Genomic DNA, 12,332 nt, shown 5'->3' with positions numbered 1-12,332 from the left:
AGTGAGGCTTTTACCAGTTTCGGCAGTAGCAGCAAGCAGCCAGAAGCAATTGGAAAATTTTTCTGGTGCTCCCAAGCTGCCAGATTGGCGCATTTGCAGAGCAGTCCGAGTTGTATTGGGGAGGAGAGTAGTCTCCACGTGATCCGTGTTTATGTTTAGTGACTGCTGTTTCCTCTTCGTTTATAGCTTTCACATCAAATGGGAACAGTACAGGTTTCTTTGGCTGGGAACTATCAAGTGAACTAAAATACATTCGCGTAATTACGGAATGCTAAAATATGTTACTAGTTTCCGTTTACTGATTTTATTTCAACGTTTTCGGCAGTGAAGCATTAATCGCCTTGCAAAACTGTGAAGTTATTTTTGTCGTTTTGCTAAAGAAATTTGGTTTTTATTAATCTTTTCCATTGAGGCAGTCAGTTTATTTGAAACGAAATGTTCCATTCCACACTATTGGCTAGTTTCAACAGTTCACTGAATTTCAAGTGCTCGTTTTCATCTACTGGTACGTATGGCATTAGGCCACAATATAGAACCAAACATGAGATTATACAGTACTGGTACAGGAAGGAAATTTACATCCCGTAAACAACGCTGGAAAGCTTAACATCAAGTTGCGGGCCTATTTCATTGTGAATCTGGACATATGACTAAGGACTTTCAGCCGAATTATGGATTTTAGTATGGTTTACGAAATTCCGATGCTCTTGGAGTATGCTCTTCATGTGTCTTCCATACTTAATGCTTTACACATATGAATAACGTGCTTCCTACGCCATCGTATCTGCGCACGCGCAGTAACGCCTGTTTTCTGGCGCTCTCTGGCAACTGATATTTCCAAGAGGTCGTGGGACAATATTGTGAAAGGTGGTTTGAAAAGCGTTACTTTCAAAGCAGATTTTCTTTTACCCAAGATGAATTATGTTATGGGTGAGAATGAGCCATGAATTTCTTAAATCACAGAGTGTTTGACTCTAGTTTAAAACTTAATAGTCACTTTGAGGACAACCCGTGTTAGAAGAATTTCGAGCCCAGAAGACCAGAAATTTATATCATTATTTTAAATTTTACTGGCATATTTGTGTAACACACGCAAAAGGACCAATATTATTTGTGAAAGTGTAGCTTCTCTTGTAGCTCATTAACCTTCGTGATCAATATTATATGTGAAAGCTTGGCTTGTCTTATAGCTACATTATGCACGTTAATTCAAACCATTAAGTTTTTCTGTTTGTGTGTTCGCGCTACTGAACTGTGATGTTGCTAGTGGCTGACTACATCGCGTGTCCTATGCTCTGAATGTCTGCTGTCATTGGCTGGCGGGATCACATGACATGAGCTAGGATTGGCTTCTGTATATGCTGCTGCACATGAAAGGTCTTTCGAAAACGTGTTTTTTTGTTTCGTTTTCTACAATGCTGGAAAGTTCTACGCCTGTGTATAAAACATTAACCATGCAAAGGACTGATAAGTGTTACAGTTCCAAGGGAAAGTATACTATCACTTAATATGGAAAAAATGCATTTTCACCCGGGAAAAATGTATTCTTAACAGGGAAATCCGGGATCTTTTTTCCTTGCCAGCGTATACGCCCTGGTAAGTCTCGAAGGGGACATCAGCTATTAAGTTGGCCTTAGCGGTAAATGCGTCATCTAGGTGCAGGTCAACATGTGAAAACTTATAGAAGTAATGCGTTTTGTTTTTGTACAGAAATATTTAACTTTTTCCTCATCGAAGTTCCTTGTTTGACCATTTTTCGATTTCTTACTGAGTTATCAAGGTTGTTCTCTGTTTGTGCGTCCCGAAATTTTTAAATTAAACAAGTGCTGGTGCTTAATAATATTGGGAGAAAAGTGAATGTGACCTAGAACAACCTGCAGGCTTTTTAATTGTTTTGGGACATGTTGAACACTTCAAGAATGTGGATCTCCTATTATCTAGCAGTGGTTAGCCTATTCACCAAAGAGGTTTACTTCAGGCGGAGTCATATTCAGATAATGGAGTATTATATTGCGTCATGGATCATAATTTATGATGAGTGAGGAGTGAAGTGTGGGAGTTGGGTTGTTTTGGGGGAGGAGACCAGACAGTGAGGTCATCGGTCCATCGGTCTCATCGGATTAGGAAAGGACGGGGAAGGAAGTCAGCCGTGCCCCTTAAAAGGAACCATCCAGGCATTTGCCTGGACCAATTTGGGGAAATGACGGAAAACCTAAATCGAGGTGACCAGACGTGAGATTGAACCGTCGTCCTCCCGAATGCGAGTCCAGTGGGCTAACCACTGCGCCACCTCGCTCGGTGAAGATTGGGAGGAGGAGTGTTTGTGGTAGGGGAAGGTCAGAGGGAATGTGTGACAGTGTGATACACTTGTTTGTCACCTCTACAAATTCTTGTTATTAAGTAGCTGAAACGTCTATTCAATAATTAATAAATTGCAACATTTTGCACGAATGGATGTCACCTTTTTAAATCAGCAGCACGAAAGATTCACGTTGTGTCTGCATCTGAGGCTGAAACTTATCACATGAGACGATAAACATTAATGTATTATGGAGACGTGATGTATAACGTACTACGTGGTGGCAGCAAAAGAAGCGAGACAGAGAAATTTTTCTGTCAGTTTTCATTGGGCAATATGAGACGATGGATCTGAAAGCAACTGTATAGAAAGCGACGTAGCGCACCCGGTATCACATACTGTCGTCGCCACAGCGTGGATCACCTGGAAGAGTTACGGTAAAACCAGTGGTATGCAGCAACGGTTTGGACGTCCGTGCCTCAGTCAAAAACTCAAACATTAGAGCTCTGCGTGTGCAGAGATACTGAAGACAGGATTGTCTATCACTGCAAGTGTCAGAGCATAGTGAGCACACTGCCGGTCACACATTTGCGTGAATGGGAGTCCATTGTTGACGCCATTTAAATCCGTCTTTGGGAAGCCATCACAATCGCTAATTAGATTCCCAGTGGAGGCGGGAAGAACATTAGTTAGCGGTGGACGAGGGACACTGGTGGCTTCATTAGATAAATCACATCTGATTTTAATCAATACCGATGTTCTTCTTAGAATCCTCTGATGTGCAGGAAGTTAAAAATATAGCGCACTCCTCTGAAACTGAGTGAGTATCATCGCTCATTTTCCAGGTAAGAAGCATATGAAGAGGTCAAATGCATTACCATATCATATGTCCTTGAATTCTGCACTGCAGACATTTGGAAACCGTTTGCGAAAATAGGACTTACTTCCTATTAATACCAGAAATATATTTTCTATTTTACAATAGTAAATATATTGTTGATTTTATTGCAGTTCACTTAAATGCTCACTTAATATCAATAAGTCCCAGGAATTAATTTTCTATTTAGAAACATATACACAACAGACTACCTTCAATAACATTTTTGGACCGAAAGACGTATTCTACTGATTTCGTACAGATACTAACGGATCGTTTTACTAAAAGCATATCAAATATTAAGAAGCACAGTGCGAGCTGTAGAAATATTTTTATGGAGAAAGAAAAAAACCCTTTAGAGAAATGTGATCACAAGTCGAAGACAAACAGCGTAGTTGTATTCTAAAACGGTTGACGTTACACCGAAATAAAACAAAAGTTTTTCTTGAAAAATGAAGAGAAATGTGCCACAAAATTTATGTAGGATGTTTCCCAAGATATATGTTACAACCTACGATCTATCGATCACGTGAAGGATGTATTTTATCAGCCAAATATACCTGACTCAAGCCTGGAAGGACGACCACCTCATCGAAGACTGCCACGTGCTTGGGGTTTAGTGACAGCTTTGCACCCGGTGATTCTGTCACACACTATTAATCAGTACGTGAAGGGAACTCCGGGTCTCAGTTGACCTCTACAGAACGTACTTGCTACGCCGTCTGAGATTTAGGCGGGGAGTGCAGATGATGACTCGTACACTACTGCAGATATTCGTCAACAAGACAAACACTCTCCTACTGAACCTATAAAAGGGCGTATGTAAGCGTCGAGGATGTCACACCTATACATCAGTGCAGGTATAGTTCCACATACCGAAAGATGCTGGCTTGTACTTCGACTGGAAAATACATTAATAACTCACAGAGCGAGCATTGGTCGAAGACTTAACTGCTGTCCGTGTGTCATAATCTACTTCGAGTGTGTTCTTGATACTACACCTGCTACGACAGGAGTCTTGTGTATATGGAACGGTTCGCTATTGGTCAGACATCCATCACGGTTGCTACTCTGAACAAGTCATCTAGTTATAAATGGGAATCGGCACACACGCTGCTGTTCTCCACCAACACATGTCACATCGATTTAACAGCCAGAGCACAGTGAAATGTGACGCCGTTATTCCCATGGTTAAGGTATACCCAGGCTACAGTTGGAGATCAGACATGGTCCTGTTATCTGTGTGCATAGCACCATATGTCAGACGCCGGTTCTCCAGGTATTCTCTGCTAGATTAGCACAGGCAACATTCAGATGTCCAGATTCACAATGAAGTAGGCCCGCAACTTGATGTTAAGCTTTCCAGCGTTGTTTACGGGATGTAAATTTCCTTCCTGTACCAGTACTGTATAATCTCATGTTTGGTTCTATATTGTGGCCTAATGCCATACGTACCAGTAGATGAAAACGAGCACTTGAAATTCAGTGAACTGTTGAAACTAGCCAATAGTGTGGAATGGAACATTTCGTTTCAAATAAACTGACTGCCTCAATGGAAAAGATTAATAAAAACCAAATTTCTTTAGCAAAACGACAAAAATAACTTCACAGTTTTGCAAGGCGATTAATGCTTCACTGCCAAAAACGTTGAAATAAAATCAGTAAACGAAAACTGGTAACATATTTTAGCATTCCGTAATCACGCGAATGTATTTTAGTTCACCTGATAGTTCCTAGCCAAAGAAACTGGTACTGTTCCCATTTGATGTGAAAGCTAAAAACGAAGAGGAAACAGCAGTCACTAAACATAAACACGGATCACGTGGAGACTACTCTCCTCCCCAATACAACTCAGACTGCTCTGCAAATGCGCCAATCTGGCAGCTTGGGAGCACCAGAAAAATTTTCCAATTGCTTCTGGCTGCTTGCTGCTACTGCCGAAACTGGTAAAAGCCTCACTTCATGTAGCCAGGAACTCAGAAGCGGGAGAAGACAGATACTGCTCATACGTGACTCAACTGCGCCAGCGCATGAGCCCGCTGCCAACTGCTCAAACGAACCTAATGTAAACAGTTGTGACGTCACGCTCATCAGAAGCCGTCTGTTATGAAGTACAGTATTGTATGGTCTTCGTCCCAATGCCTTTGACACACTTTGCTGTTGGCAGACACATGTGAGTGCAGTATGTTTTGTTGTTGTAAATAGCGCATTTTCTTTGTGACTTAAGTTTTATTTTGTTTTTTTTTTCCCTCGTATGTCTTATTACTGCAGTACCGGTATTATTCTGCAGTAGCGGGATACAGTAATATTCTTTGTTAGAGTGTCAGTTCTTACCAGTCAAAATTATAAAAATTTAACTGAAAACTACAACAACGAAAAATTCCCAGAATTCCAAAAAATTTGGGGGTTTTCCCGATTTTCTCCCGGATGAAAAAATTCCAGGGTTTTCCCGGTTGTCCAGGAGTGTATACACCTTGCTTACTATAGTAGCTCAGTGTCATGGTCACAAGTGTCAATCTGGCTTGTATGCAATACAGAATGATATCTCACTACATGAGGCACAGATGGCGACGGTACATATGGGCAGTAGCTCTTGCAACGTGTGTAGAATCTCCAGGTGTTGTTTATTTGTGCAGCTAAATACCACAGTTTTTAACAGTGGAACGTACTGATAGGTTTTAGGTGAGATAGATACCGCCAACAGGGAAATTAAAGAGACCTTTGGAGAAAAGAGAACCACTTGCATGCATATCAAGAACTCAGATGGGAACCCAGTTATAAACAAAGAAGGGAAAGCAGAAAGGTGGAAGGAGTATACAGAGGGTCTATACAAGGATGATGTTCTTGAGGACAATATTATGGAAATGGAAAAGGATGTAGATGATTAAGATGAAATGGGGGATATGATATTGCGTGAAGAGTTTGACAGAGCACTGAAAGACCTAAGTCGAAACAAAGCCTCAGGAGTAGATAACATTCTGTTAGGACTACTGATTGCCTTGGGAGACCCAGCCCTGACAAAACTCTACCATCTGGTGAGCAAGAAGTATGAGACAGGCGAAATACCCTCAGACTTCAAGAACAATATAATAATTCCAATCCCAAAGAAAGCAGGCGCTGACAGATTTGAAAATTATCGAACTAATAGTTTAATAAGCCACGGCTGCAAAATACTAACACGAATTCTTTACAGACGAATGGAAACACTGGGAGATGCCAACCTCGGGGAAGATCAGTTTGGATTCCATACAAATGTTGGAACACGTGAGGCAATACTGACCCTGCGGATTACCTTAGAAAATAGATCAATGAAAGGCAAACCAACGTTTCTAGCATTTTTGACAATGTTGACTAGAATACTTTCTTTCACATTCTGAAGGTGGCAGGGATAAAATACAGGGAGCGAAAGGCTACTTACAATTTGTACAGAAACCAGATGGCAGTTATAAGAGTCAAGGGGTATGAAAGGGAAGCAGTGGTTGGGAAAGGAGTGAGACACTGTTGTAGCCTATCTCCGATGTTATTCAATCTGTATATTGAGCAAGCAGTAGAGGAAACAAAAGAAAAACTCGGAGCAGGAATTAAAATCCATGGAAAAGAAACAAAAACTCTGAGGTTCGCCGATGACATAGTAATTCTGCAGAGCCAGCAAAGGACCTGGAAGAGCAGCTGAACGGAATGGACAGAATCTTGAAAGCAGGATATAAGATGAACATCAACAAAAGCAAAATGAGGATAATGGAATATAGTGGAATGAAATCGGTTGAAGCTGTGGGAATTAGATTAGGAAATGAGACACTTAAAGTAGGAGAGGAGTTTTACTATTTGGGGAGCAAAATAACTGATGTTGGTCAAAGTGGAGAGGATATAAAATGTAGTCTGGCAATGACAAGGAAAGCGTGTCTGAAGAAGAGAAATTTGTTAACATCAAGTATAGATTTAAGTGTCAGGAAGTCGTTTCTGAAAGTATTTGTATGGAGTGTAGCCATGTATGGAAGTGAAACGTGGTCGATAAATAGTTTAGACAAGAAGAGAATAGAAGCTTTCGGAATGTGGTGCTACAGAAGAATGCTGAAGATTTGATGGGTAGATCACATAACTAAAGAGGAGGTATTGAATAGAATTGGGGAGAAGAGAAATTTGTGACACAACTTGACTAGAAGAAGGGATCGCTTGGTAAGACATATGTGAGGCATCAAATTTATTATTGGAGGGTAGCGTGGAGGGTAAAAATCGTAGAGGGAGACCAAGAGATGAATACACAAACAGATTCAGAAGGATGTAGGTTGCAGTAGGTACTGGGAGATGAAGAAGCTTGCACAGGATAGAGTAGCAAGGAGAGCTGCACCAAACCAGTCTCTGGACTGCAGTCCACGACAACAACAATTAACCATTGTATACATTGCTTCTCAATTATTCGTTTATGAGAGCTTTTCTACCTCATATTGCCACTATTTTTTGTGGAATGGAGCTGGAAGTGTAGAAGCTTTGCATGTTTTCCACACCCAATATCCGCATTTATCGTAGCTGATAATTTAATCGTCAGAACAAAAGCAGAACATCCAGTGAGAACAGCTAACACAGGAAGCTGATAATATATGTCTGAATCTACAACCATTTCTGATGATTTATCGCCATGACTAGAGAATAGTTCCTGTTGGACCATGTTACCCAACTACTGAATATGTTAATATACACAGCTACCAGAAAACCATGATTGCGTGGTCTTGAAGAGGCAAGAATGGTTTACGGACTTAACGGAAAATGGAAGACAACGTTTCATGACTGGGAATCTGATACGTTCCTTATGAGGTATGAAAATGAGGAGAAAAGGAATGTTCTAACGAGGAGAACATTTGTTTCCACATCCACCAGTGCCATGTTTACAGATGATGTGGCACACTCAGATTTCTAACACCACAGTCATTCTCTGCCTCTTATTGTGCAAAGCATGGTAAGCATGTACAGCACTGGTGAACTATATTTCTAGGCAGCGGCAAATACCAATTATAAGAATTATGCTGTAGTATTTGTAATTCATTCACGCACTCAGCAAGTTCAACTCAATAATTGACTCAGCAATCACTGACAGATTATGTGGTATTTCCTCCACTACTGGAACCGATGACCTCGCTCTCTGGTCGCTTCCCACAATAAACCAACCAGTCTTCCATTGCCATCACTTCCATTCCAGGTCGATCAACCTTTGCCAATGTATTATTGTGTTATATATTTGTAACCTCACAAACATAATAGTTTTTTGCTTTACCTATTCCGTGTTTAAAAGCGTTGTCCATGAATTTAGTAATAAACACGAATTTATCATTATGTATTGATATGAAACCCTAGACAATCTATATACAGAGTAAACGTGGGCATGTCCCTTCGACCACAAATGATATGCGCAGGCGTCCGCTATTTGTTTGCTAGAATTCGCACGGGAATACTATACCTGTTGACTATCACAACATATCGATTTTACGCTATCACGACAGCAGAAATTCTGGCTTGCTATTTATTATGTGACTGTTATGCATATAATGTGGAGTAAATTAAAGTCTGGCGAGATGCAGTGTGTTAGACATTTATTACAATGTTCCAGAAAAATGGAAGTGACCACGAAAAGATGAGCTTCATTTGATTTATTTCACACATCATCAAGCCATTTCACAGCTTCCTGCTGGGAATATCATTACTATCGTTAGTAGCTCAAAATTCAATGATTATGTGATGTCTTCACATCTATTGGCATGAAATGCCATCTCTTGCCTATCACTGCGAATTTAATGGCCATCTATAGGCCCCCCTGTTTCATTAAACGGTCCTCACTCACACATTTCTTTGTTGTGTAGAGAGTCAATGAGTGGCCTTCAGGCTATTGTTCAGAGTTTTTCTCACCATCCCTTGGTTTCTGCCGTCCACAGCCTTCTCACTGATCATGGTGATGGCTGGGTGTTGTGTGATGTCCTTAGGTTAGTTAGGTTGGTTGGTTTGGGGGATTAAAGGGACCAGACTGCCATGGTCATCGGTCCCTTTTTCCAAAGACAAAGAACACCCACAGAGAATAAAAACGAGGAACAGAAGAGATCACAGACGATACAGAACAAGAGAAACTGAGACAAGGACAAGACAAAAGGTTTAAGTAGTTCTAAGTTCTAGGGGACTGATGACCATAGATATTAAGTCCCATAGTGCTCAGAGCCATTTGAACCATTTTTTTGATCATGGTGATGCTGCTTCTTTAGTTTACTTCCTTTGGGTTCCTGGCCCAATATCCTGGGTAATGAACTTGCTGATCATCTGGCTTGAGGGTAGTGGGGTTGTGACCTGCCTTCGATTCTTCGTGACCCCTCTGGGGACAGATTTGCGGCTTTATATCAAATCGCTTTTGGCTCAAACGTCAGCCAACTCTTGAGATGCTACGCCCCTGTCTAATAAACTTCGCATAATCAAGGAGACTCCCACCAGCCGGCCGGGGTGGCCGAGCGGTTCTAGGCGCTTCAGTCTGGAACCGCGCGACCGCTACGGTCGCAGGTTCGAATCCTGCCTCGGGCATGGATGTGTGTGATGTCCTTAGGTTAGTTAGGTTTAAGTAGTTCTAAGTTCTAGGGAACTGATGACCTCGGAAGTTAAGTCCCATAGTGCTCAGAGCCATTTGAACCATTTGACTCCCACCATGTAGCATTATTCCCTTGGCCTCTGCCAGCGGGAATCTACCATCCTCAGCCATCTTCGTATAGGCCAGAATAGGTTGACACATGGTTCTCTACTCCACAATGAGCCAACTCCCCTTTTGGACTTGCGAGGATCCTTATTTTGCGGTACTGCCGCTGCCTCTTGGCCCTTCGTACTTAATATGCCTTGCCACCTTCCTTGGTTCGGGTGTTAACAGACGACCCTTGCACTGTTTCATCTGTTCTCGGTTTTCTTCGTCAAAGTGGCTTGTCCTCTCAAGCTTAAGTCCTTGAATTTGAATCCCTCAGTTAGCATAGATGTTGGTTATAGATGCCTTGGCCTTGCTTTCACAATGGCCAGGTTCTCCCTGCATTTTCCTACATTTTGTCTGGTGTGTTGTGCAGTTTTGTTTCTTCTCGTCTTGTATCTTCTTCCCCTGGAGTTGGCCCTGTTCTATCATGAGAATGCTATGGTGTGGGTGTCAGGACAGGTCTGTGGTGGTGCTGGTGCCCCAACATGTGTAGCATTTCTGGGGCACCCCTGCCCTTCCCGTTCCCACACAGTGCCCTCTTTTTCTTTCCTCTTGCTGCTGCCCTGACATTCCTTTTCCATCTTTGTTTGCTGCTATCCTTTTCCCTTGACTGGACTACGCTGTTTCTGTTGTTCTGCCCTTGATTTCTGCCATCTTAGGTCATGGGACTGATGACCTCACTGTTTACACCCTTCCCCCCCCCCCCCCCCCTCCCCCCCATCCCCCCATTCAGCTGACCAACCAACTTACCCAGGGTGTACACAGCAGGAGTCTCTCATATACTGCCTCTTCTAAACATTTTTTATTCACACACCGCCATTTGACTGTACTGTTGTTTATTGAATTATGACCCCACTTTCAGCCTTTTATGCCATTTTCAAGTGACTGAGTTTGTCAGTAAGATAGATTGCAGAACATCAAGCTCAAAATCGGTCATAAACTAAGAAAAATATTGGCTCCCCACGAAGTGCCAGTTGTAAAATTATTGTCTTGTAAAAAGATCAGTATAAGACAATGATTTTACATCTGGCATCAGTACAAGATGATGAGATATATGTTACGGGCATAAATTCAGTCACTTGAAAATGGCAAAAAGGGCAAAACCTGGGTCATAATTATATAAACAACAATACAGTCAAGTGGCAGTGTGTTCATTTAAAAACTATTGTATGACTGTTGCTCAGCAACATCAAAAACTCTTCTAAACCTGTTCTTGTGATGACCTTATTCATTCTTCACAATTACAGCCTATTTTAAAGAAAATGCTAATATTGCAACTACTTTCTACCACTACAAAACTACAATAAAACCCCTTAGCCAATTCCAAAACTACTAATACTACTGTTAGTACTACAGAATATGTTCTCTTTCTGTTCAATTACTATGACCCATCTACATTATCAGTAGTGGTTGTTTCCGCTACTGGATCTGCCTTCATATGACACAGGTCAACAGCCATTTTGTGCTCGATTCTTTGGGTATAAGGCAGCATATCAATAGTGTTCCCACTATAACAAGTGATTCCATGATTCTCTATAACATCTTAGAATCCATACTTTTGTGATCATTTGCAGTAACACAATGTACATTCTTGAAAAACCATTTCATTCAGTGGTTGCTGACCTCAGCTGCCTTCTTTCCACCTGTAGAGTATGCTGTCTAACCGGGATGGCAGCATGCTAGTTTGTAGTTGAGTGCCTAATGAAGTCTTCCTGGCCATTCCTGTATACTGCAACAGATACAGCGTCATCTAGGAAGCGTAGGTTGACGCATTCCTCAGTGGTGCTTTGTGTTCCGGTATCCTTGACATTAGATGACCATTACCCACCATACCTGAGTACAGCACACTGTGGAATGTGTGCTGTGGAGTGTCCACATTGCTGTGTATGTGCAACAATCATTCGTCTTTCAATTTTCTACAGATACATGGCATGCGGGCCAAGAGCAGTCAGGTAACGTATCAATCCACTTGACAGGTTAAGAAATCTCATTTTTAGTGTCTTCCTGGTGTAAGAGACACATTCATATATTCTCCTGTTTCTGCCCTAAGTGCCTAAATTGAGCAAGTCAATAATGCACTGTTCCACCTATTGCCCTTGTGAAAGCAGTTATTCGTTTGGCATTGAATGATAGAGTTGTTGGTTGTCCTAATGGATATCATGGCAATTTCGGTTTAGTTGGCGGGTTAAACTGTGAAAATCACATGCTGTTTGGAGGACCCTCAATCGGAGAGAGAATCTGGGGGTTCGATTTGTTTGACAAGCATTAACGCAAGCAGTAAACATATGGAACATTATGATAAGTGCCCTCTAACCACCTTGGGATTTTGAAGATTAATGCATCAGTTGGAGAGAATTTGGGATGATATTCCAAGGTGGACATCCAACAACTCGATCACTCAGTGACGAACCGAGTAACTTCTTCTTGCATAAGGGCAGGATGTGGATGAT

Source organism: Schistocerca serialis, chromosome 9 (genome assembly GCF_023864345.2).
Source record: "Schistocerca serialis cubense isolate TAMUIC-IGC-003099 chromosome 9, iqSchSeri2.2, whole genome shotgun sequence".
NCBI classification, from domain to species: domain Eukaryota; kingdom Metazoa; phylum Arthropoda; class Insecta; order Orthoptera; family Acrididae; genus Schistocerca; species Schistocerca serialis.
The sequence above is the reverse complement of the archived record's forward strand: the minus strand, read 5'-3'. Positions refer to the sequence as shown.